Source organism: Protopterus annectens, chromosome 13.part0, assembly GCF_019279795.1.
Source record: "Protopterus annectens isolate FY-2018-M chromosome 13.part0, PAN1.0, whole genome shotgun sequence".
NCBI lineage: Eukaryota > Metazoa > Chordata > Ceratodontiformes > Protopteridae > Protopterus > Protopterus annectens.
In genome coordinates, this window is record NC_056747.1 from 1,123,716,280 (window position 1) to 1,123,739,145 (window position 22,866).

Sequence of the window (22,866 nt, forward strand, 5' to 3'; positions counted from 1 at the left end):
CACCATTGTAGATGTTTCTTAAGATTTGCTGTGCCTAACTTCAATTATCACTTAATCTGTTTTACCTTTTAGACTATTCACAGCACCAAGGATATTTACAAAATGCCTAGTTCCAGTCAGTACTTTCTGCAGACTTCAGTGCATTGACATTTTTCTATGTTTGGACAATTGTCTTAACTTTGCAGACTCTTTTTTTTCAGCTGTGAAAAGTCTTTAGAAACAGTTCAAGGACTTCTACTCAGTCTGAGTTTTGAAATAAATTTTCAGAAGTTTTCTACAAACCCTTCTCACAGAAGGATTTTCTTGGGATGTTTGCTGGACTTTGTGCCTTGGGAAGATACTTTCTAAATCCAAAAGTAGACTTGTTTAAACAGCTCTTTTTGAGTTTCTCCAATCAAAATCAGGCATTTGCAAGAGAATTTCTCAGGATTCTGGGGTACGTGGCATTGTTGATTCTCATGCTTCCTCTGGCGAGATTGCACATTAGGAAAATACAGTGATACCTCAGATCAGACCGGACTTACCATCTACACCATTTCTCCTTTCAAATCCTAGCTCTGGGATTTGTAAGTAGGGAGATTGGACGGAGGTTGGTCCATACACAGTAGCTTGCAATCTAGGTCTTCCATTCTTCCATCCATACATCCTCCAACCAGTTACCACACATGCTTCAGACCTGTTGTAGGGAGTGGTTTCAAAAAAGTCAAGCTCTGTGGAACCCTGTAGACAGACAGACATGCACACATAAATATCAGAGAGATGTTGGCAGTTATCAGCACTTTGAACTCCTTAATTCATCTCTTATTCCCAGGTTGTCTACAGGTGTACACAGCCAACACCACAGTTATGTGGTACATAAACAGTGGATAACCAGATCTTACCCCCTGTGCAGAATTGGGTATGATAGCCTTGGAGATACTATCTCAACTCAGTTTTACTTTTCAGGCTTTATGCATTCCATCAGAGCAAAACTTGGTTGCAGACAAGCACAGCAGGATGAGGACAGACCCCCCCCCCCCCCACAAATGGAAACGTCATCCTGGGGTCCTCCAATAATTGATCAAACTGTAGGGAACAGCTCAAGTAGTTATGTTTGCCTCCCTCCAGAACAGACAGCTAAAGAAATTCTGTTCCAGAGGTCTCAGCAGACAGCCCTGGAGCACAGATGCTCTCTCATTTCCATAGAAAGGAGTGTTCCTTTATGCTTTTCTAGCATTTCCACTGGTATTCAGAGTTCTAAAGATTCAGTGGCACTGTCCAAAAATGGTAGTTTTGAGTTCCTTTTGGAAAAGGTAACAATAATTCTCCATTCTTTTGAGTTTGGCCTTGGGCAATTACCACAACCTTCCCCACAGAATGGATGTACTAACATAAAGTATAAGAAGTTTGATACATCTCAGCCTAAAAACTCTTCAATAACTGCCTGGATAATAGAATTTTGATACCTTCTAGGCACTTCTTTTTCCTGAGAACGTGTAGCGGGTACTAAAAGAGGAGAGAAAACCTGCTAATAGAAAATCATATACGGGTAGGTAGAAAAAGTTTTCCATTTTGTGCCTGTCAAAGAAACAGAATTCTCTTCACTCCTGGCTGTTGCTGGTTCTTTATTACCTGTGTAAGTTTCCAATGGCCTTTTGTATTCCTCTGACAAGGTACACTTGGCCATTTCTAGCTGTCTGCCCTTGGACCCCCTCTCCCCTTTCTAGTTTGTGTGTGTCTTTCGGCTTTTCCTGGTTAGGGGTCGCCACAGTGGAACTCCGGTCCGCTAATGATTGGCAGTAGATTTTTACGTGCTGGATTGCCGGGCCTAACGCACAACCTTCAATGAAGGAATGCCCATTCACGCATGTCGCCACACAGAAGATGCTCTAACTGAGAATCGAACGGACAACGTCTAACTGTGAGGCGACAACGCTACCACAGCACCACCACCGCAGCTCCCCCCCTTTCTAGTAATGCTGTAAAACAATTTTTGAAAGGGTTGTTAGAATTTTATCCACCTAGGAAACAGATGGCTCTTGTTTGAGATCTAAACTTTGTGCTTGAGAAACTTGTTCAGTCTCCATTTCAACCAGCTCATGAGGCTGAATTCAGGTTCTTAACTTGGAAGACTGTTTTATTCATTACTCTGACATCTGCTTGGGGAGTATCTTACAGGATCTGATGTTATCCTAGTCACCATTCATCACGTATGGGTCTAGAATCCAACATCGGATCCGTGCCGGCACACTTAGACAACAGCTTAGCTCAAGCTCCTCCCCTCCCATAATGCTCTGCTGCCCTCTAACCCCTCGGATCTCATTTGCTGCTTTAACTGTCAGATGCAGATAGCTCAGCTCTTCGGGATTTTTGTATTTCCAGTGAGTAGGTTCTTTCTTTGGGATTTTCTTCTTATCCTTTCCTTGTTTGGCTAAGTTTTTAGTTGTAGTAGTGCTCCACTGAGTTTCGGTTGTGTCTTTTTCCTCTCCCTTTGGTTCTTTTGTTTTTTTGGCACCCCTTTTGTTTTGGGTAGTGATATAGTGTAGTAACCTTTCCAGATTTGCTTGGTTTCCTCTGTTGTTGTTAGTTTATTGGGTTTATTTCTATATTTTTAACTGTAGGACGGACCTCAATGGTTTTAGATCTGACTCCTTTTTGGTTTTTCCCTTTGGTTTTGGTGGTATTTGTCCATATCGGAGAAGCCTTTAGGATTTAAGAGGTGCTCCTTGTATGGTTGGAAGATGCCTGACTCTGACTCTCATGACGATTGCCTCTATTGCCTTGGTGCTGACTACCTGGAGATTGAATGTGGCATTTGTGCCGCATTACATTTGTGCCAAATTCAACCCCAGGGCTGTGGTCGACCGTTGCAACAAACTTTTACTCAAAAGGATGGCTCAGAGGGGTCCTTTGTTCAAGGGGTCCTTGACCAAGCAGACCTCCTCTGAGCATAAGAGAAAAGCTTTTTCTTCCTTCTCTTCTGGGGAGGTCTCCAGCAAGAAACCTAGGCTGTCGGATCCCAGGACTACGGTTCTGATTCCAGCCTTAGTGGGGTTGGATCCGGGATCCTGGATCCGAATCCCTCCAAAGAGTCAACGCCCTGATCCAAGGCCTCCAATTCCAGGTCTTCAGATCCAAGGGTGTCGGAGTCGACTCCCAGATCCCAGGCCTCCGGATCAAGGCCTTCGGATCTGTGCCAGAGCAGATCTGTCATGCATCCGATTCTGTCAGATCCGAGGGATTCGAGAGCTCTTCCTTCAGGTCCCTCTGTTTCCTCGGATCCGATACAGCCAGATCTGAGACCTGTGTTGGGCCCTGTTGGCATTGAGGACCTTCCCTCGGATCCTCTGAGAGGAAATCCTTTGTTTATCTCTCTGCGTAGGAGCCGTTCCTCAGACCATCGGAGAAGACCCTTGGGGTCCTGACATTGGTCTCCAACAAGGTCCTCTACTTCCTCCCAATCATCCATGAGCATCCTCCCCTCTGATATGGACAGGATGATGTGGTCCTTTTTGAAGGCTCAAATAGCAAATCGAGTTAGGGCTTTTGGTTTCCCCATCCCACTGGACTGGGAGACCCTCTACAACTCCCCGGTTAACTTCTCTTCATCTGAACTCTCAGGGATTGGATTTAGGAGAGCCTGTGCAAGGCATGGAGGTTATGCGGGTCTCTGGGAATTCCCTTGTCCCTACCCCATCAGAATCTATGGCTAGTTCTGCTCCCAACCCCACCCCCCCAGGGGCAGGCAGACCACCGGTCTGGGTTGTCACCCTGGAGTCAGTGGGGGTGGGCTTAGGTTCGAGTCCGGGCCTCCTGGACTGTTCTTTGCCCCTCTGTGCTTCACTGCTTGATAGCTCCAGTCCGGACTTCTCCGGAGCGTTGGAGGTCCTGGCGGGGTCTGCTCCTTCCTCCTTAGTGGTGTTGTCTGCAGGGAGGGAGAGGGGTCTTCATCCAGCCCCTCAGCATTCCGGGTGGTGGAAAGATCCCTCTCTGCTACCAAAATAGCCTCCCCTGCTCGCCAAGCTCCATCCCAGCCTCAGAATTTGAGTGGACCCTCTCATCCTGTTCCCGATCAGCCTGTCCAGCCTGGCATCCAGTGCGAGATATCCCTGTCAGGGACCCTTCCTCTTCCAAGTCTTCCCCTAAGCCTCCCACAGAGGAAGTTCCACGGAAGAGGACATGTAAGAGAGACATCTTGACTCCCCTAGGGAGTCCCTCACAGGGACATAGACATCAATGAAGGGGACGGGTCCCCAAGGTCACCGCCCGATGATGTTTCTTTTGGAGACATTCTGGAGATACTTAAAGCCAAGGGCGGTTGGTCTGCCCAACCCCCATCCTCGGAGGAAGCCATGTTTCTGGAGGCATTCAGTACGGGCCCATCTACTTCTTGGGTATACCCCACTGCTGACCGATTGATCAATGTTATTGCCAGCAGAGCTTGGAAGGAGCCCGATACAGTGGAGTCAGTACCAAAGAGAGCAGACAAGTTATTGAGTCCCCTGCTGATAAGGTCTTTTGGTCCAAGGCAGTAGCGGTTGATGCAATTTTGGTAGCTTCCACCACCAAGAAAGATCTGGCGGAACAGGGTTCATCTGTCCATCCTCCCAACCGAGAGCGGAGAGCAGTCAACAGATTTGGAAAGCTGGTGTTCACATCAGCTGCTTTCAGCCTTCAAACCTTAAACTAGCTGACGCATTTCACCCATTTTCAGAGGGATTTGATGAAGGAGCTTACCACTTCCCTCTCGGAGTTCATGCCTGTGGAGGACTTTAAGGCTGTTTCCCCCAAGCTGGCCACTCTCACGTCCATAGCTAATTTGTCCATGAGGTTAATCTCTAATACGACAGATGGTTTCTCATGGGCTGCAAGCATAGGCATTGCCATCAGGCATTATGCTTGACTTCACTTACATGGATTTGCAGAGGCCTTTAAAGTATCATTCAACAACGCCCCCTTTGATGGTTTAACCCTTTTTGGAAAATCCAATAAGCAGCTAAAAGGACAAAATTACCTTCAGCATCAACAGCAAAAATTGTATATCCAAGAAAAATACGCCTGGTACCACCATAGCTCTTCAAATTCACAATCTTTTATTAAAACTATTAGTTGAAATCAGTAGTGTAAGTGTTTTCGGGTTACTCCAAAACCCTTCATCAGACATATTCAGTAACATTTCTTATCATTTAAATATAAGAAAAGGCGCCAAAACGTTTTTTTAATCAATTAATTCATATACCTAAATTTGCCACTAGATGGTGACATTCATCTAAAAATTCAATTCTAGTGATGCATTCAATATAGATGAATATCTAAAAATCTTTCCATATATGTAACAAAACATACACATAGAAATATATTTAATATATTCATGGGACATATAAAAATATATGAAAATATATAACCATTGTATCTCATGGGCTAAAATACATATTAATGATGATAAAATATAATGTGAAAATGCACTTGTGTAATATCTAGAGGCTGATTTTCTCTTGGGTACATAATTAGTGTTTTAAAGGTCTATCTCTCAGCTAGGGCTTAATAGAAACCCTGTCATTCAGCCCCTTCCCTTTATCTGACTGCATCCTAATTATCCATTTAATTTCATGTTGTTCTGTGTGATTCTTGATGTTTCCTAGTATCTTACTCCTATGGCAGCCTATATCCAGAACTTTTAACTAAATGGCAGCAACTTAACATTGATACTAGCTTCTCGTACATGAAGCTACTCATTGAACAGTTTATAAAAATTGAAAATGATATTAACCATGAAATAATGATCCTACAGACTAAGATGACATCGCAAATGACTGAAAGGGATATTATAGTGTTTCATGAGGACATACTATTGCATATAACCATTTTGGAGCGTAGATTGCTCTTAGATAAGAAGAAGAAACTTGAATGCGAACTCAAGGACTTCAGTGTCGGTAATGTGTTCTCTTGGCCGCGAGAGCATAGGGGAACAACTAAACCAGTAGCGACCATGCATTTGAACCAGCCTTCTTTTGGGAACCAATCAAGAAGAGCCAAATCAACCAACGCCCTCCTCCAAATCTCGGAGAAGCAGAGATATGAAACTGGACAAGATAGCAAGGAAACTAACACGCAGAGTAGCAGAGAGGCAGAAATTACGCACTTGGAACAGCGACTGTCCTGTAATGGGACAGGCATCCTGCAAGCATCTAGCCCGAGCAATTATAATAAAAGAGAGGAGCCTTTGTTGTTGGAGAACCAAGCGACCAACAGCACAAACGTGGAGAATGAGTGAATGAATGTCAATAATTCGACTGACTCTTCTTCACTAACAAGCGATGTTAGAAGAAAACAAAATGTTATAAAAACAACGGAACCTGTTTTGGAATCGTTTTTTCATCACTTTCCCTTACCGATTCGAGACCAGAGAAAATGGACACCACTCAGGAGCAGCAGAAAATGGAAGGTATCAGAAGAGCATATATTGCTACAGAGCAAAATGCAAAGGCAAGTGAATCAGAGTTAATTGTTAACTTGTCTAAATATGAATTGAAAGACTCTGAGAAGTCACTTTTAAATAGAGGGTTATTCTTTATACCATCTAAAGGAACTGATGTTACTGATTTTATTCTTGAAATCAAAATGTTTGTAAGAAATATGGCCTTAAAAATGCTTTATAAAGATGATAATACAAACAGACAGTTTTTGTTCAAGAAACCAAGTATATTTATACCTAATATGCATCCACTTTTAGAAGCATTTGAACAGGCTTGTGAAAGAGACTTCATACAGATGTCTAATGGCAGAAAATATAATGATACTCAAAACTTTTTTAATTTAAGTAAGAATGAACGTGAAGCACTTGTTAGTTTAAGTAATAATGATTAAATAGTTATAAGACCGGCAGACAAAGGCGGGGCTATTGTTGCTCTATGGTATGCAATTAAATAAAATAATTAGCAATGTGCATAGTAATCTCTATGATCTATTGATGTGTGAGGTAATTGACCATGACTTGTATAAATATTTTTTAGTTGAGTTACCTACTATTCCGGTCTTCAGAGGCCTACCAAAAATTCACAAAGACATACACAACCCTAAGATGAGACTTATAGTCTCAAGTAGAGGTTGGCTAACAGAGCCACTTTTGATATATATCAAAAAACAGCTTAAGGAAATATTACAAACTATCAGTACAATAACTAGGGACACTCAGGAATTTCTCAAAAGCATGTCAGATTATACACATAATATGATAGATTTATCAAATATTTGGCTTGTAACTTTAGATGCAAAATCTCTATTCACAGTGATTCCTAATGAAGAAGGCCTTGAATTTTTAAGGCAACTATTATGTGCAAGGAACATGACAGGTTCGATTAGAATGAGATGCATGTTGCTGTTGGAGTTAGTTTTAGAGAACAATGTCTTTATGTATGATAATGAATATTATCTACAAAAAAAAGGGAGTTGCCATGGGAACACCTTGTGCAAATTCGTATGAATATTTGGTCATGGCCCAAATGGAGAAAATGTACATTTAAGATACAGAATATGGAAATAAAATTAAATATTACAAGAGATTTGTGGATGATATATTTTTCCTATGGGAAGGGAGTGAGATGGATTAACATGTATTCATTGAATATATAAATCAAACCACTAATTTCTTGAAATTTGAAGGGAAATGGTCAAGAACAGGAATTGAGTTTCTGGATGTATTTATTAATAAAGAGAATGATAGATTTACAACCAGACTATACAGAAAGAGCTGCAGGAAAAATGGTTTGCTTCATCTCACAAGTATGCACCCAAAGCACATCTACCAGAATATAGTAACCAATCAAGGAAGGAGAGTATCTAATTTAACTAGTGATGATACTATATGTGAACAAACACTGAATCTCCTTAGTGATGAATTTGTTGCAAGGGGATATTCCAGTCAAGAAGCTGGGATATTGAAGGACATGAATAAGGTAGATAGACTAGGAAAAGGAAGACCTTATTTTAGAAAAAGAGACTAATGCAGCAACATTAACACAAATAGATACGTAGTTGACTCACACTAATAAACAAGCAAGATTGAATATATCATATTCTAACAACAATAAAATGATAAAGTGATAGCAAAAAAATGGGCCATTTTGACTACTAGTGAAGAGATACGCACTATTGTTGACTTCAGTCCCAGATATAGCTATAGTAATAGTAAATCCCTAAAAAGGTTACTATGCTATGAAGAACGCAATATGGGTAGGGTGACATCTAGTAGACATGGAACTTTTCCTTGTAGGAACTGCAATCACTGTTCTTACATGTTTGGTTCTAGTAGCTTCACACATCCAGAGAATGGTAAGACATATGTTTTTAAACACTATGTGGATTGTAAATCTAGGGATCTCATCTACTTAGCTAGTTGTGAGAAATGTACAAGGTATTATATAGGCAAAACTAGTAGACCCTTAAGAGAAATGGTGAGGGAACACCTCTATGCTATTAATTGGGAGGAGGAAACAAATGCTCTGTCTAAACACACACTTGACAATGATTTAAGCCATAAGTTTAAGTTCACAGTAATAGAATTAGTAAATAGGAGTAAGAGACTAGGAAACATCAAGAATCACACAGAACAACATTAAATTAAATGGATAATTAAGATGCAGTCAGATAAAGGGAAGGGGCTGAATGATAGGGTTTAGATTAAACCCTTCCTGAGAGATAGACCTTTAAAACACTAATTATGTACCCAAGAGAAACTCAGCCTATAGATATTACACAAGTGCATTTTCACATTATATTTTATCATCATTAATATGTATTTTAGCCCATGAGATACAATGGTTATATATTTTCATATATTTTTATATGTTTCATGAATATATTAAATATATTTCTATGTGTATGTTTTGTTATATGTATGGAAAGATTTTTAGATATTCATCTATATTGAATGAATTACTAGAGTTGAATTTTTAGATAAATGTCACCATCTAGTGGCAAATTTAGGTATATGAATTAATTGATTTAAAAACTTTTTGGCGCCTTTTCTTATATTTAAATGATGAGAAATGTTACTGAGTATGTCTGATGAAGGGTTTTGGAGTAACCCGAAAGCGCTTACACTACTGATTTGAACTGTTAAGTGTTTTAATAAAAGATTGTGAATTTGAAGAGCTGTGGTGGTACCAGGCATATTTTTCTTGGATTAACCCTTTTTTTAACCAACCATTAAAGAAACTTTAACCTGCAGTAAGCAAGAAGGGAAGACACTGTCAATGTTGGATCAAAATTTCAACCCCCCAAAGGTCCTTTTCTGAGACCCAGTGGGGGAACAAGAAAATGTGGTTCCGTAAGTCGCAATCTTCCTTTCAGGAGGCTCAAGAAGATTCTTCTTCAAAGGAACGGGAGAGAAGTTTCTATGGTCGACACTGCCCTAGGGGCAGAGGAGGCCTGCAAAACCAGGGCTCTAGAGAACCATTCTCTGAGAAGCCCTTTCAGTGCTCCTGAAGCACTGCCCAACTGTCCCTCCCTGGAGGCAGTTGAGGCCGGTTATTTTTGCACCTTTAGCCTGGGCAAACATATCAACCCATCAATGGGTGCTAAGAATTATATCTAGGGGCTACTATATTCCTTTTTCCAATGCCCCACCAAGAAGCAGAACTCCCCCAGACATGCCACCCAGTCAAAGAGAGTTAGCCTGTCTAGAGGTGGCCAACCTCATTCAAAAAAGAGGCATCCAAAAGGTCCCCACAGGACAGAGTGACACTGGAACTTACTCCCACTTCTTTTTGGTACCCAAGAAAACAGGGGACCTGTGTCCAGTTCTGGACCTCAGTCAGTTAAATCTGTCAGTCAAGAAGTCAAAGTTTCGGATGGTCACTGTACAGTCCATTGTGCCCCTTTTGCACAAGAATGACTGGATGTGCTCTGTCAATCTCCAGGATGTGTACTACCATATCAAAATAGACAGGTGGTCCAGGAGATTTCTCCACTTTTGCCTAGGAGCCGATCATGTCCACTTCAGAGCCCTGCCCTTTGGGCTCACCACAGCCACCCGGGTATTCACCAAATGTATGGCAGTAGTGGCAGTTTATCTCAGGCTGCAGGGATTCCAGGTGTTTCCCTATCTCGACGATTGGCTCCTCAAATGTCCCACACAGCATCACCTGATGGAGACCACACACTTTCTTCTTCTTCTTCTCTTCAATCTGTTGGGGATTTCAGTGAATCCTGCCAAGTCCTCCTTGACCCCATCTCAACAGCTGGAGTTCATAGGCACTCATTTGGATACCTCCTTGGAGATTGCAGCTCTTCCCCACCAGCGCGTGGTTCTTATCCGGTCTCACATACAGTCTCTTCTGGTGCAAACTCGTCCTCCAGCATCACTCATTCTAAGGGCTCTAAGTTCTATGTCAGCTGCCATTTATCTGGTTCTGATGGTCAGGTATTACATGAGAGTTCTACAGTGGACCCTGGCGGTTCAGTGGTCTGCTCTCTCTCATCCTCTGTCAGTCCCCATATGGCTCACACAAATATGCAGAAGGCATCTGTCATTGTGGATGCACTCTCCAGATCTCCTAGTGGGCAGGTCTTTTTCTCCCACAGTTCCGATGGCCACTTTTACCACGAAGGCTTCCCTCCTAGGATGGGGGGGGGCTTCCAGGGGAGGACTGTCCAAGGGGGGACGTGGTCCCTTTCAGAGACCAAACTGCACATAAATGTTCTGGAGATGAGAGTAGCCCTCCTTTTGGTGCAAGCTTTTCAGGACTGCCTTCCTATGGGAACAATAGTAGTAAACACAGACAGTATGGCTCTTGTGTGGTACATCAACAAGCAAGAGGGCACATGTTCTTATCTGCTTTGTTGTGAGGCCATGAGGGTTTGGGAGTGGGTGATGTCCTCTGGGTGCTTTCTACTTGCAACACACATCGCTGGAGCATCCAACATGCAGGTGGACAAGCTGAGCAGGGTATTCTGACCCCTCACGAGTGGTCACTGAATCCTCTAGTGACGAAGCAGATCTTCCATCGGTGGGGCCAACCGAGCTGCGATCTGTTTGCTTCCTCCCTCAACCACAAATGCAGCAGCAAATTCACACTGATCTCTTCAGAGGGGGAGTCCCCCATGGATGCTCCGACTCACGACTGGCCACCTGGTCTGTTTTATGCCTTTCCTCTGTTACCTTTGATTCTGAGGGTTCTTCAGAAAGCAAGATGCCTCAGGATACAGTTAATCCTCATTGCCCCCTTCTGGCCTCGGCAGGTGTGGTTCCCTCTTCTACGGGCTCATCTGAAGCACCCCCTTGGGTGCTTGATCCAGTTCCGGATCTGATCTCTCACGCGTCGCTCCTTCTGCTTCCAAATCTGCAGTCCCTCTGTTTGACATCTTGGTTTCTCCACTTCCAGTGTTTCTTGCTAAATCCAGGCTTGCCTCCCCAGTAAAGGACAGTATCCTTGCTTCTCAAAAATCTTCTACCAAGAGAATTTACAGAAAGAAGTGGAAAAGATTCTCTGTTTGGGCTACAGATCGGAATCTGGATCCATTTTCAGCTCCTGTCTCCAACATCCTTCTTTTTCTTGCTTTCCTTTTTCAGGAGGATGCTAGTTTGTCTACGATTAGTCCAGAAGTCCAAATGGCAGCTAGTTCTAATTTTTACCTTAATGATGAACTTACATTCTCTTCTCGCAAGGCCTCTGCAAGGCCTTCTTGAAGGGCATCTTTTTATTGCGTCCTCCAGTCAAGGACTCTTCTCCCTAGTGGGATCTTGCTGTGGTGCTGTAATCCCTAACTAGGCCCTCTTTTGAACCTGCTGCATCCTGTGACCTTAGATTACTTTCTTGGAAGACTGCCCTTTTGGTGATAATAACTTCAGGGAAAAGAGTATCAGAATTGCAGGCCCTTACCATTAAACCTTCTTATTTGATATTCCATAAAGATAGAGTGGCCTTAAGAACCAATCCTTCCTTTATGCCAAAAGTGGCCACTGAAGCGAACCTCAATCAGTCTATCCAACTTCCAGTGTTCTTTCCTAATTACGTTAACAATGAGGAGTACATTTTGCATACTTTATAGATGTTCATCGACAGCTTCTATTTGCACAGCACCAAGTCTTTTTTGCCTATCAGACCAATTGTTTGTGGCATTTTCAGTCAACAGGAAGGGCCAAGCTGTTTCGAAAATTACTATTTCCCGTTGGATTTCTCACTGCATTTCTTACATATACTCTTCATGTGGTTCTCTTTGCCTTGACCAGTTAAGCTCATTCTACCAGGTCAGTGGCTACTTCGGCTGCCTTTGTAGCTTGTCAGTCCTTGGATGACATTTGTGCAGTGGCAACTTGGTCCTGTCTTCATGCCTTCATCTCTCATTACAAACTTGACCTAGTTTCTAGGGGAACAGCTTCCTTTGTTTCCACTGTTCTTTGGCATGTCCTTCCATGAGGTCACCCGAGAATGTTGGGTAACTGGGGACTTTGACTCATACGTGATGAATGGTGACTAGGATAACATCAGATTAATAGTTATGTACTTACCGTACCTTGGCATCTGTGTTATCAATAGTCACCATTCATCACGGTCCCACCCTATCTCCCCTTTCCTGAGGTATTGGCAGGACCTTGTCTGGTGGCAGGTCTCTTCTGTCTGTCTTCTTTCTCCAGGCCAAACTCGATCTGAGGGGTTAGAGGGCAGCAGAGCATTGTGGGAGGGGAGGAGCTTGAGCTAAGCTGTTGTCTACGTCTGCCAGCTCAGATCCGATGTCGGATTGTAGACTCATACGCGATGAATGGTGACTACAGATAACACAGATACCAAGTTATGGTAAGTACATAACTATTATTCATAGGTGTTTACCAGGCTAACGACCACAAGGGCCTTTTTAAGCCTAGCCATGCATCCCAAATCTCTGACAAGTTCTGATACCTTGATAAGTGTAAGCAGGGATTTGGAAAATGACACATTTACAAGCAGGGGCCTGGGAGATGAACCATTTACAAGTTGCCTGTGTCCGTTAGAGACATAGTTGCCAAACCAGGGATGAATTTCCGATGTTCACTGTGTTTCACTGTTGCAGTCCTTACAAAATGGGTTATCCGGTCCCCGGTAGCCCGCAGTCGGCCAGAATACCAAAGTCCTTGGTATATGACATCAGCTGCCTTCAGATTAGGCCTGACGTTAGGATGTCCAGTACAAAAGAAGGCAGCCAATGCCATTTCCTCAGTCTTTCTTGCCGCGGAGCCCGAAGCAGAAGCGTTTTGCATGAGGGTCGGTCGGCCGAGTACCTTCTTTTTTGTATTCAGACTGCTTAATTGAAGACATCCTCAGATAAGTACCCTGTTGGGGACCCTCTTTTCTTGCTTTAATGAATGTCAGAGAAAGTTAATAACTGCTTTGCCTGTGGAAAACAGATTCTGCAGTGTGATTTTCTCTCCTATTGTATTACTTGTTAGGGCCTTGAGCACGACATCCCTAACTGTGTTCTCTGTGCTTCTTTCAACCCACGTGCCACACGCCGTAGAGCTAGGATCTTGTCCAAGCATTTCAGAGTTTGGCCTAAGTTCATCAGTATGGCGTCTTCTGGTCTCCCGACTTCAGATGTTCCTAAGAAGTGCAAGGATAAGAACCGCAATGGGCTTAGGGTCAAATCAGCCGATGATGTCCCTGTTAAGTTGGTTGTCGGCCCACCGGTAGTCAGTGAGACGCTTTCTTTGCCCCTGCAGTCCGCAGATGTTCAGCAGGCATTTGTGGAGACTTTTCTGAGTCCTCCATACCGCAGGCTTCCATTTCGTCTTCTGACCCTCTGCCGGTCGCCACCTCTGATGGATTTGGAGCCGCTAAGCCGGCACCGGCTTCTGAGGCCTTTTTTCTCTTCCCGGAGATCAGATCCAGACCAGCGACTTTAATTCAGACTTCTGCAGTGGTTAGGCCTCCTGAGTCCCTCCGGCTTTCTAGCATTCCATCTAGCCGAAAATCTACTCCTAAGCAGGCATCGGCCTCCCCTCAAATGCCTCAGGCTCAGATGGTTAAAATGGCTAGCAATCTCCTGACCCTTATCAAAGGCTCTCAGCCTTCTCCTTCTAAAAGAATAAGGGAATTGTCCCCAGAAGTTTTCTCTGCCTCAGATTCTGAGGTTTCTAGCAACTCTGCTGATGAAGAGAGAAACTCTCCATTTTTTTCTGGTTTTGAGGATTCTGATGCAGAAGACTCCATCCATTCTGCCTCCCCTCCAGAAGATTTTTCTTTTGGAGATACTCTGAATACTCTTAGGAAGCATTTCAAATGGGAAAGTCAAGACTACCCTCAGTCTAAGAAACGGATTTGGGAATTCTTGGATTTGCCACAGCATAAGCCTTTGGCTATCCCTCCAGTTTTGGAAGTTGTTGATGATGTTTTCATGGAGAATTCTTTGAGTCCTAATTCTATTCCTCTTGCTCCCAGAAAGCCTGACAGGTATTATAGAGTTCCTGATTCTCATCACTTCCTTTTCAAGAATCCTACTGCTGATCCAGAGATTATTTTTCAGGGCCCTAAAGGTGTTAAAGCCATGGTTGCTAAAAATCCTCTTCCTTCAGACAGGGAATCTAGGGCCTTGGATAGGTGAGGTAAAAAGGTCTGTACCTCTTCCACCCTTGCTATTAGGTCTGTTAATTGTCTTTTTCATATACTTAAGTATCAGCAGCATACTTTGGAGGCTATTAAGGCTAAAATTGCTGGTGCTCCTTCCCTGATGGAGAGTAAGGACTTGCATGATTTATTGAACTCTGCCACTCTTGTCAGTAAATATTCTTTACATTGTGGAGGCTTCTTGCAGGGCAGCAGCCAGTGGTTCTGTCATTAGAAGACATGCTCGGCTCAGGGAACAGCCCCTTTCTGAACCTGTCAAATCTAAATTACTGGATCTGCCTTTGCACAAGGACAATCTTTTCGGTAGCAAAACCGAAGAGATGTTGAAAAAGTTGGAGGATAAAGCTAAATCTATGCAAGCTGTTAAGGACTTTCTGCAAGTTCAGCCTCCTCGTTTTAGTAGGCATTACCCTTCTAAGAATTGGGCTTTTCCTGACCCTAGTAAGCAGAGTCGCACTGCGTCTAGGGGGTACAGGTCTTCTAGGGGGCAGACTTCCACCATTCAAAAGACTAAGCACTGGCAGGCTTCCTCTTCGAAATCAGGGAGTTCTAAGCAAACTTCCCTAAGCAAGCATTCCCAATGACTCCGGCCTTCCCCTGGCTGCCTCTGTGGGCCCAGGGTTTCCTTTGGGGGGAATGTTAGCCATTTTTGCAGATGTCTGGTCCACCATCACAGACGACAGATGGGTGCTCAAGATAGTATCTCAAGGCTACAGGTTCTCCTTTCACACCTTCCCTCTCCACCAAGAGTACCCAGATATTCCCCCAAATCAAAGGGCAGAAGCAGAAAAACAAGTTTCTTCTTTGCTAAACCTGGGAGCAATAGAGCCAGTTCCTGCACCGCAGATAGGCCAGGGTTTCTACTCAAGACTTTTCCTGGTTCCCAAAAAAGGGGGCACTTGGCGCCCTATTCTGGATTTGTCCATTCTAAACACTTTTCTGGTGATTCCCAAGTTCAAAATGCTCACTCTTCAGCAGTTGCTGCCAATGTTGGCCAAGGATTCCTGGCTGGTGACTTTGGATCTCAAAGAAGCTTATCTGCACATCCCAATAAGGGAAAGCTGCAGGCAGTTCCTCCGCTTCAGGGCGGGGAACAGGCACTTCCAATTCTCTGCACTGCCCTTTGGCTTATCTACTGCTCCCAGAGTCTTTACAAAATGCCTGGCTCCAGTCATTGCTTTTTGCAGACAAAGAAACGTTCAAATTTACCCTTACTTGGACGATTGTCTTATTCAGGCAAACTCTCCGGAGCAACGTCTGAAGGATTTGGACTTGGTAAAGAATCTTCTCACCTCTTTGGGCTACATCATCAACAAAAAGAAGTCAAAATTGGTACCCACAAGGGAAATTGTATTCCTGGGAGTGAGCCTGAACACAGCCGCTCAGATGGTATTCCTCCCTCAAGAGAAACAAATGGATCTTTCAAATTACTTCAAAAATTTGGCAAGCATGACCCAGTTCTCTGCAAGGCAATTCCTGCAAGCCCTGGGATTCATGGCTTCATGTATTCTGATGATTCCATATGCCAGACTGCATATGAGGAAAATACAGCGGTACCTCAAATACCTTTGGTGTCAACACACTCAGGATTTAGACTTGATACTTCCTCTGATTCCCTGCCTGCAGACGGAGTTCCTTTGGTGGGTGGCAGCCTGTGCACAGAACAAAGGCATGCCTTTCTGTCCACCTCCTACCAGCCAGACTATCACCACAGATGCCTCGGACTACGCTTGTGGAGTACATGCATTCAGGGGACCTGGAACTTTCAACAGGTGCATTTGCATATAGATCTCTTGGTTCAGGAAGGGGGAAAAATTCTACATCCTCATCTTCAGGCTCTGCATTTGGCAGCCTGGCTCATAATTTGAACCTTTCTCAACAGGTGGTGCAGGTCCTTCGTGAGGCCAGGAGGCCTAGCACTAGGAAATCGTACGCAGATAAGTGGAAAAGATTCTCCATTTGGATGCAGGCTAGAGGGGAAGATCCTTCTCAGCCTTCTCTTCCTCTTATTTTTGACTATCTGGCAGGCTTGCTAAATGGTGGACTTTCCTTTTCTTCTATCAAGATCCCTGCTTCAGCTATTTCTGCTCATTGATCTTTTGAGCAGCCCATTTTCTTTCATCTCTTGATGAAACAGTTCCTCATGGGAGCTAGCAATTTAAAGCCTCCCAGAAGGGCACCTACTCCTGCTTGGGATCTTAATTTTGTACTTGAGAGACTTACTCTGCCTCCTTTTGAACCAGCTGCCTCAGCAGATTTGAAGTTTCTCTCCTGGAAAACTGCCTTTCTCTTGGCCATTACCTCAGCTAGAAGAGTTTCTGAGCTGCAGGCCTTAATGGCAGTAGAGCCTTTTATCATCTTCCATGTGGATCGGGTTTCTCTTTGAACTAATCCCTCCTTTATTCCTAAGGTGGTTTCTAGCCTGATTCTTAACCAGTCTATACACCTGCCTACCTTCTTTCCTAGTCCTCAGAATAAAGGGGAAAGGTTACTGCATTCCCTGGATGTGCATAGACAGCTTAGATTTTACCTGGACAGGACTAAACCTTTTCGAAAGTCAGATCAGTTGTTGGTCAGTTTTGCTCCTGGAGCTCAAAGCAAAGCTATTTCTAAACAGATCATTTCTAAGCGGATTGCTCATTGTATTCACTTTTGTTACTTACAGCATAGCAAGGTTCCTCCTCAGAGTGTTAGGACCCATTCTTCTAGAGCAGCCTCTACCTCAGCAGCTTTTTTAAGAGGTGTACCTACTAGGGACATCCTGGAAGCAGCTACCTGTTCTTCTGTCCACACGTTATCTAAACATTACAATGTATCTTTGTTTTCTAAATCCAGGGCTAGTTTTGCCATTGCAGTGTTGCAGGGCATCCTCTCCAACCCTTAAACAATGGGTGTTCTTCCTCCCTTTTGTTTTTTCCTGGGCTTTGGGAATCAACCCATTTTGTAAGGACTGCAACAGTGAAACACAATGAACATAGTACAGTTGTGTACACTTACCATAAATGTAGATGTTCGAGTGTATTTACTGTTGCAGTCCTGGTTTCCCCCTCTTCCAACCCCCTTTTTTCATAGGGCACAGACTGGATTTTTCTTTTCCTGGTCTAACCCTTTTTGGTGGCTCCTGACAGTTAAGGCAAGAAAAACTGAGGAAATGGCGTTGACTGCCTTCTTTTGTACCGGATATCCTGACATCAGGCCTAATCCAAAGGCAGCCGACATCATATACCAAGGACTTTGGTATTCTGGCTGACTGCGGGCTACTGGAAACCGGATAGTCCATTTTTTAAGGACTGCAACAATGAATACACTCGAACATCTACATTTATGGTAAGTGTACACAACTGTACTTTCTCCAATTGTCCAAGTTGCACTTGAATTGGTTTAGAGAAGAACTCTGCTTCATATGGATGGGGAGCCTGTTCCATAGATGGGGTAGTCTCTTGGATAATACCTGTCTGTCCATCAGGTCCACTTTATATCACAGGCAAGGTTTAAGTCTTTAGAATGGGTAATTCTGGTGCTGTTTGTTTTGTGGATATGCAGGATGTCCATTAGAGTGTGGTCTGGCAATGCCCTGTATGCCGGGCATCGATCTCCCCTCAAAAGCCTGTAGGAGACAGAATACAGGGATAGGGCCTTGAGGTGGTCTGCATAGGACATTTTACTTATCCCCTGTATTCTTTTAGTGAGGAGCCTCTATGGACGTTCCAGTTGTTGGATATGCCTGGTTAGGTACGTACCAAATGGGGCATTGTACTCAATGATAAGTCTGATAAATGCCGAGTACAGTGGAACAATGACTTCCTTTGGCTTAGAAGCCATACCTTTGTTTATAAGACGCCCAACATAGAATGATTTCCTCACTACTATAGACACGTGATGGTCAAAGGCTAGATTACTATCTATGTGTGTCCCTAAGTACCTGACTACTGGGTCAACTCTAAGGGGTGTGTTGTCAATATGATAGTAACCAGGGGTGGATGACTTCCCAAAAAATACTATTATGCATTTCTTGGCATTTAGTTTTAGTCCATAGCTCTGACGCCAGTTGTTTGTTTGTGTCAGCCCCTCCCGGAGAACATTTGTGTCGGTGTGGGATTCAGTGACAGCTCTTAATTTGCAATCATCTGCAGATTTCGTCAGCCAGAGACTATTGACATTGACCTTGAGTTCAGAGAAATAAATGGCAAAAAGGAGTGGTCCAAGGACTGATCCCTGAGGGACTCCACTCGTGAGTGGCCTCTTTGTAGAGGCGGACTCCCCAATTCTAACTTCCTGGTTCCTGTCTATGAGACAGTTGGCTATCTACCAGGTGACATACGAGTTTGTACTTAACCTTTTCAGTTTGTCAACAATGCCCGAGTGGGATATTGTGTCAGATGCCCTGGCCAGGTCAAGGGATGCAGTGTGAACCATTTTTCTCTTATCCATTGCTTTGGTTACCTTCTCAAAGAAGTCCACTAGGTTGAGTAGTCATGATCTACCCTTGACGAAGCAAAACTGGGCTGGCCCAGTGTCTGGAAGTTTACTGTATCTCTAGTGATCATTTCCATGATAACTCTTTCCATGGCTTTACATGTAAAATTAGTGAGACTTATGGGTCTGTACGTTCCAGGGTCTGTAGATAGCCACCTTTGTGCAGAGGGATGACTTTTGGTGTTCTCCATTCATGAGGCACAAAGCCTGTTTGGAAGCTACAGTTAAATAGTAATTCCAGGGGCCCTGATAAGTCATGATGTTAAGTTGTCTATCTCGCCTTCATTCTTACTGGGTTCGGAGCTGACCTCGGCTCCGACTCGGCCACTCTAAAAGCTCGAGAGTTGGTTCCACCGGCTCGAGGCTCCCCTTATATCCCACAATGCTAGGCGTGAGTTACCTCAGATCTCGTTTGCCGATACAGCGATCGAGGTGTGTGGTTTCTACCGGCTTCTTGGTGAGTTATAGTAGAGTCATTTTTAGTCTACTTAAACCCCTTTAGTTTAATTCTTTACAGTTATTTCCCTTAGTTTAGTGGATTTTGACCCTTTTCTCTTCTATTATCCCCTTTTCCACAAAGAACTTATAAGTTCTTCCCTCGGGCCTTCGGGCCTTTTTTCCTTCCCCTAGTGGTGTGTGTGTGTTTTTCTCAAAAAACTTTGATAGTGAGTTTAATTTTTGAGTTAAACTTGTATAGGGTGTAATCAGTGTGTTTGACTGTGTGTGTGTGGTTACACTTCTTCTATAATGTCTAAAGACTCAAAGGTCTCAGGCTTCAAGAAGTGTGACTCGTGCTGTCAGAAAATGTCTCTGACAGACGGTCACACTTCTTGTGTCTACTGCCTGGGACCTTTACACCTGCAGGACTCTTGTGCTGTATGCCATGGCTTCAGCCCCAAAGTCCTGCAGGAAAGAAAAAATAAACTTATTTTGAGAGGTTTACTTAAGCCTGAGGGTTCCCTTACTGTTCCTTCGGGAAAACCCTCCAAGGCTTCTAGGTCCTCGGCTCCAGCGTCTGAGCCGAGGCCTAAGGCTTCGAAACCTCCGTCTACATCGGCTCCGGCTGGAGCCGATGACTCTCAGACTGCAGTTTCTGTGGTTTCCTCGGCTCCGGCTGGAGCCGAGGTATTGGAAATTCCTTTGTCGGTTCCGACTAGGCCTTCGGAACCGACATCTAGAAAGAGGTCCAGGTCACCGTCCCTTGGCTCCGTTCATTCGGCTCCAGCATCTCCCTTGCTGTCTGAACGGAGCCATAGATCTCACTCCTCTAGGTCATCGAGGCTTTCGGACCATGACCTTCAGAGGGTAGTGAGTTGACTTCTTAAGTCCGAGGCACTGGCCCAAATTCTTCAGAGCCCGACTCATCAGTCGATGCCTGACGCTGTCCCCCATTATGTTCCTCCTCCGACTCCGTTGAGCTCGGAGCCGGGGCGTTTCGGAACCGAGACTGTGGTAGCGTCGGAGCCGATACAGATGTCTTCGGCTCCATCGTCGGCTCCGATTTCTTCCTTAGAAGAATCTCGGTGCCGGACTTCCCTCGTCGGCTCCGAGGGGGTGAGTGGCATCGGACCCTTGTCCGACCCCGCTCTTCCTCTCGGAGCTTCGGCGCTGGTGAGTTCGGCTCCGACATCGGCCTCGGAGCCATCACTGTCTGTGCCGAGGGAGGTTCTCAGCTTCTCGGAGCGGGGACCTCTGGCTCTGCCGGACAGGGGTGCGTTCGAGGTCATGCGGAGTGTGTTAGAACCTGGTTCGACTCCACAGTCGGCTCCGTCCGCTCCTCCCTCTTCGGTGCCTCAGGTCAAGTCGACTCACTCCCTCATCCCAGACCGCAGAGAGCCAGCTCCTCAGGAATCCCCTGTGGGGATCTCATCCTCTTCCGAGGCCTCTCCTGATTTGGCAGAAAGTGTAAGAGGAAACACATAGACTCACCTGAGTCCGTCACCTCTGACACAGATTTAGAGGATTCCGAGGGTCCCCCCCGTTCCCCTTCTGAAGATGTCTCATTTGCAGACATTCTAGAAATCCTTAAGCAGAGGGGAAATTGGCCAGCCCTCAACCCTTCGGAGGATGAATCTGTGTACCTTGAGGCGTTTGGCTCTCGCCCTTCCACCTCCTGGGTGTCTCCCCCCTTTGACCCCCTCATGCAGGTGGTAGCAAAAAAGGCATGGACGGCTCCTGATTCAGTGGACCCCACTCCCAGGAGACCCTCAAAATTCATCACAGCACCAGCAGATAAACAATTTCTGACAAAAGGAGTTTCTGTGGATGCTATGGTGGTTGCTGCTGCCACTAAGAAGGAACTAGCTGATCCTTCAGTGCCTGTCCATCCACCTAACAAGGAATCTAGGTCTATGGACAGGTACGGGAAGCGGATGTTCTCGTCAGCGACCTTTGCAATGCGTTCGCTGAACTACCTATGCCATTTTACTCGTCTTCAAAGAGACTTGATCAAAGAAGCGAGTGATATGTTGAAGGATCCTACAGCTGCGGGTTTTCAAGACAAGATGAACACTCAGCTGGCTACCCTGAACTCCATAGCTAACTCCTCCATGCGCCTCCTTCAATGCGGCTGATGGAGCGAGCAGGGCCGCAGGAACAGGAGTGGCCTTACGTAGGCATGCCTGGATGCGGTTATGCAACTTTGCGGACACCTTTAAAACGTCGTTCACTAATTCCCCGTTTGATGGATCATCTCTTTTTGGTCCTCAAGTGAAAGAAACCTTGACTAGGTGCGAGACTGATGGCAAGACTCTTTCTGCCGTCGGAGTCCGTTTTCTACTCCTTCTAGGCCTTACCCCAAAGGCCAGAAAAGTGGGAAAATGTGGTTCCACAAACAATCTCAAGGGACTTCGCCTGACGCACAGAGTCGGTTCCCGCCAGAGGCAGAGGGGAACAACGATGGTAGACGTCGCCCTAGAGGCAGGGGGGGTCCGCAGAACCAGGGCAATCGAGAAACTTTCTCCGATAAGCCCTTTCAGCATCCCTGAGGTGTTGCCCGACTGTCCACCTTCGGAGGCAGTCGGGGCTAGATTGTCACTGTACCCAGAAGCCTGGCTATCCCTAACTCGAGACAAGTGGGTACAGTCCATCATTTCCAAAGGCTATTCCATTCCCTTCCTTTGCATTCCAAACCGATCAAAAAAATCCCTTCCAGATGTTCCACCCGCTCAAAGGGATCTTGCAGCTTTGGAAGTTTCAAAGCTGCTTGCAAAAGAGCAATTCAACCAGTTCCAGCAGACCAGCAAGGATCCGGAATCTACTCCAGGTTCTTTTTAGTTCCAAAAAAAACAGGGGACTGGAGACCAATTTTGGATCTCAGTATCTTGAACAAGTCAGTCAAGAAAACACGATTTCGGATGGTCACGCTACAGTCCATCCTTCCCCTATTGGGAAGAAAAAACTGGATGTGCTCTATAGACCTTCAGGATGCGTACTATCATATAAAAATGAACAGACGCTCCAGAAGATTTCTCCGCTTCAGGCTGGGAACCAGTCATTTTCAATTCAGAGCCCTGCCCTTTGGACTCACCACTGCCCCCCCGGATGTTTACCAAATGTATGGCAGTGGTAGCTTCTCACCTGAGACGTCAAGGATTCCAGGTGTTTCCATATTTGGACGACTGGCTCCTCACAGCTCCCACCAAGCATCTTCTTCTAAGGGCCAGGGACTACACCTTTCGCACTTGTCAAAACTTAGGCATTTCAATAAATTGTGAAAAGTCTGTTTTGTCGCCTTGTCGTGTTATTACCTTCATAGGCGCAATTCTAGACACAGTCAACATGTCTGCGAGGCTAACAGATCAGAGAATAA